Source organism: Manihot esculenta, chromosome 8, assembly GCF_001659605.2.
Source record: "Manihot esculenta cultivar AM560-2 chromosome 8, M.esculenta_v8, whole genome shotgun sequence".
In the NCBI taxonomy this organism is placed as follows: domain Eukaryota; kingdom Viridiplantae; phylum Streptophyta; class Magnoliopsida; order Malpighiales; family Euphorbiaceae; genus Manihot; species Manihot esculenta.
In genome coordinates, this window is record NC_035168.2 from 8257302 (window position 1) to 8262303 (window position 5002).

The following is a 5002-nucleotide window of genomic DNA, read 5'->3' on the forward strand; positions in this document are numbered from 1 at the left end:
CAATGCTTTGAGCATGTTTCATGCATCATGTGTATATGTACTAGAGGTTGATTGCACTAGTGTCACAAAGATGATGCATTGTGTAATACCCGGCTAGACTCCGGTATCGGAATTCCAACCGTCCGGTGGAATCTCGGATGTCGGAAACCTCTAGAAGGGGTAAAAGTATGTTTTTATGATATGTTTTCATGTTTTTAATAATTTTAAGTATGTTTTTAAATGAGTTTTTGTATGAAAAGTCTTTGGAGGAAAACCCAGGTTCGGCCGCCGAACATGCATGCGTTTTGGAGGCACGTTAGGCCCCCGAAAGCATGAGGAAAGGGGAGTCCAGGTTCGGCCGCCGAAACTCAAGTTCGGCCGCCGAACATGGCATGCATGCGGAAGCACTTTCGGCCCCCGAACGTGGCCTGGCCAGCCACCTATAAAAGGGGCACTTAGCCGAAATGGGGGAGCTTTCTCCCATTTTCGGCCACAGCTAGCTTCCGACCTCCCTCTCCCCAGATCTTGTGTTCTTTCTTCAAATCTCCTCCATTTTTCTTGAGTTTTAACCTCACATTGCAAGTTTTGAGCATTTTAAACAAGTTTGGAGCTTTGGAAACTCAGGAGCTCATTTGCTTGGAATCTCCGAGTTTTGGTCGTCTCTTTCTCGATCTTCAAGAGGTAAGAGCCGATCTTAAGCTCAATGTATGTTTTAAACAAGTTTTATGAAGTTTTATGGGGTAGAAATGCATGTTTAAGTTAGTTGAGCTATGTTAGGTTTTATGTGATTTATGGACAATGTATGTTGTTGATGTGTGTTTGAAGTGTTGTAGTTGGGGTATATGCTAGTTTGAGACCCCTAGGTGTAATGTATGATATATATGCATGTTTTAGAACAAGTTTATGCATGATTTGAGGCTTGGGGAGGCAAGAGGCTCGTTTGAGCCAAGTTTCTGCCCATTTGGGAGAAACCAGGTTCGGCAGCCGAAGGAACTTTCGGCCGCCGAACCCCCTTGAGGAGGCAGCATTCGGCTGCCGAAGCTTGCCCTCGAAAGAGGACTTTCGGATCTGTCTGGGACTTTCGGCCGCCGAAGGTGCCGCCGAAAGTGCCTGACTTTCGAATCTGTCTGGGACCTTCGGCCGCCGAACCTGCCGCCGAAAGTGCCCTGTCCAGCCTTTCTTTGCATGTTTTGCATGGATGTTTTGAGATGTTTTAGGGGGTTTTTGGGGGATGTTTTTAGAGTTATGTTCTAGTATGTTTGGTCCCTCATTTGAGTCCACCTGTGTAGGTTCGGACCCGAGGAACCGAGGACCCCAGCAGTGAGTCTGCTGCCCCAGTGTCTGGTCAGAGCTACCCAAAGGTGAGTGGAATAACTCTTATGCTTTTAAATAAATAAATCAGTTTTAGCATGATTCACGCATCATGAATGCCATGAGATATAATAGGATGCTTGCATTAGAATTCACGAATATGTTGCATTGCATATTATGTTGATGATGCGGATGAATGTTGAATGATCCTTTAGTCCTCCTATGTTATGATATGATGATGATACGGTACGGAAGACCAGTGAGGCCCATTCTACGCCCCTGGCACTATGTAAGAGAAAGACCAGTGAGGCCCATTCTACGCCCCTGGCACTATGGAATGTTATGTTATGTTATGTATGTAAGAGAAAGACCAGTGAGGCCCATTCTACGCCCCTGGCACTATTGGAATGTGTAGAGGACTATTGGTGACAAGTTCATCCTTGATGTGATTAGCTGTGATGTGATGCATTTCATGTTATCATATGTTTTAAATGTTTTACTATTCTGCTCACTGGGCTTCGTAGCTCACCCCTCTTCCCTAACCCCAGATGTGCAGGTACAGGGTAGACCAGGAGGTTAGCCAGAGTTTTGAAGCATGTTTATGTAATAAGTTAGATTGTGGACATGATAATTGTACTATGATGTAATGTAAGAGATTATAGTATGTTATGTAATGAGGTATATTGAGGTTATAGTTGTGTTTGACCCTATAAGTATTGTAATCCCTTGTTGATACATGATCTTAATGTCTATTGATGTTTATGTTTAACCCACGCAACTTATGATGTATCGCCCACTGGGGCAATGATGAGATCCCACTGAGGGATAAATGTTTAAGTTATGCTATGTCTAATACATGCACAGGTTGAGTATGGTGTATGATAAAAAGGAAAGTTTTAATTTCTACGTATGATTGTTGATCATGTATGGGATTAAACAGGTTTACAGGTTACACGTCAGGCTTGCTACGGGTCCCGGCGGCCTTAAGTCGACCCGGATCCTAGCGCCGGTAGCGGTCCAATTTTCGGGTCGTTACAGAATGGTATCAGAGCCCTAGGTTCATATGGTCGGACCTAGAGTGTCGGGCTTATAGAGGTTATAGAAGGTCAAGCACAATAGGAAAAGATCATGTCCACTAGGATAGGATGTGGAGTCCTGTCTTGTATGATGATGTGAAATGCCATGATAATAGGCATGTGCATTAATGATATGCTATGATATGTGATGTATGTGATGAGGGTTCATGTGTGCCCACATGAACCATATGATGCTAATGTTTATGTGATGTGTACTGTTTTCCAGAAAACAGGATGAGAGGAACTCGTCGATCTGCACGATTGACTGGAGTGCCACCTGAGGATGAGGGCATGAGTGCCCGTCCTCCTACATTGCCTAGGGCAATGTCTAGCAGGTCCAACAGGGACAGAGCAATAAGGGACCCTAGAAGGTCTTTGGATCTGGGTAGAAGCAGATCAGTCAGAGGAACAGTTCAGGGAGGAGCATCAGAGGATATGGGGGATGATATGGATGTAGAGCAGAGGAGGGATGGCAGTTTGGGAGTTAGTATGTCAGAAGAAGGGATGGGAGAGTCCCAAGGAGGCACTCAGGCCTCGGGATTTGTTCAACCACCCTACTACCCACACTTCTCACAAAATCCTGGGTATTCGATGGGAGGTACATCGGATTACCCTAGCTTCACCCCTTATCCCCCACAGATGCCATACCCACCCTACTACCCACTATATTCACAGTACCCAATGTATCCACCTCCACCTTACTATCCAAATCCAGCAAACCCTACCCCAGGGGATGCTACACCTCCTCCTCCAGCAGAACCAGCAGCCCCAGTTATCCAACCTCCTAGACCTAGCTCAGCCAGTGGGAGCAAGGTCAAGATGACCGACTATATGAAGTTGGGTGCTTCCCAGTATGAAAAAGGGGATGACCCGTTTGTGTATCTGGAGAGGGTCAAGGTGATTACAGATGAGATTGGGGCTGATGATAGTAGAGCCATTCAGATGGCTGGGTTCACACTTAAGTGCAAGAAGGCACGAGAATGGTTCAAGAATTATGTGAACCCGAAAGTGGATAGCATGTCTTGGGAAGAGTTCGCAAACGAGTTTGCGGGATGGGCTTTCCCCGATAGCTCGAGGGAGCTAAAAATGATTGAGTTTGAGCAGTTGAGGCAAACTGATGAGATGGGTGTAGAGGAGTTCACAGACAGATTTTTGGAGCTGTTGCCTTTTTCAGGGCAAAGTCTTGACACGGATCAGAAAAATTCAAGGAGGTATATCATGAAACTCCACTCCAGATATTCCTCCTTGATCCAGTCAGCAGATAGGGAGAGCTTCCATGCCATAGTGGATATGGCCCGGAAAATGGAGGCCAGTGCCATCGTTCAGGGAACAGTTAAGCAGTCAGTGGCACAACCTTCTGGTTCTAAGACCCAGGCTCTTCTTCTTTTAGTGCAGTAGCTTCAGGCAGCAAGAGGTGGAGCAATACCACCAAGAAGTCGAAGAAGAACAAGTTTTGGAACAAGGTTAAGTCCAGTCTGGGACTAGGGAGTGGCTCAAGCTCTGGTGCGGATAATGCAGTTTGTGCAAGGTGTGGTAAGCCACACAGGGGAGTATGTCGGTTTGGGACGACGGCCTGTTACAGATGTGGTCAGGAGGGGCATATGTCTCGAGATTGTCCAAGAGCAGCCCCGATGGCACAGTCCCAGCAGACAGCTTCAGGCAGTGTAGCGCAGCCAGCAGCTCCAGCCATAACTCAGGCCAGTGGCAGAGGTAGAGGGAGAGGGGCAGCCTCTTCTTCAGCGGGTTTCAGGGGTGAAGGTCCATCAGCTCCAGCACGGATCTTCACGATGACTCAACAGGAGGCAGATGCATCTAACACCGTGGTGGCAGGTAATTTAGTTATTGGTTGTTCAGATGTGTACGCCTTGATGGACCCTGGTGCATCTCATTCTTTTGTTACACCGAGAGTCGTCCAGAGGTTAGGGTTGATGATCTCTGAGTTAGAGTGTCCTCTCTGGGTCAGTGGACCCAAGTGTGATCCATCAGTGGCAGAGTCAGTCTGCCAGTGTAGTCCTGTGTTTGTTGAGGGAAGATGCATGTCCGCCGACCTTGTGGTTCTAGACTTGACAGATTTTGACGTCATTCTAGGGATGGACTGGTTATCTACCCATGGAGCTACCTTGGACTGCAGAGACAAGGTAGTCAGGTTCAGAGGTCAGGATGGGTCTGAGGTTGTCTTCAGAGGAGACAAGAGGGGTACACCTAGAGGTCTGATATCAGCTCTTCAGGCTCGTAGGTTGCTTAGGAGGGGATGTCAGGGGTATTTGGCTCATGTGAGAGAGCTTAACAGTCAGGTTAGAGAGCCCGCCTCGGTGCCAGTGGTTAAAGAGTTTCTAGACGTCTTCCCAGACGAGCTACCAGGTTTACCACCTGCTAGGGAGATAGAGTTCGAAATAGAATTGATGCCTGGAACCCAACCGATCTCTATCCCTCCCTACAGGATGGCGCCAGCAGAATTGAAAGAGTTGAAGGAACAGTTGCAAGAGTTGGTAGAAAAGGGCTTCATCCGACCGAGTACCTCACCTTGGGGTGCTCCAGTTTTGTTTGTGAGAAAGAAGGATGGATCCCTTAGACTTTGTATCGACTACAGGCAGTTGAACAAAGTCACTACCAAGAACAAGTACCCTTTGCCAAGG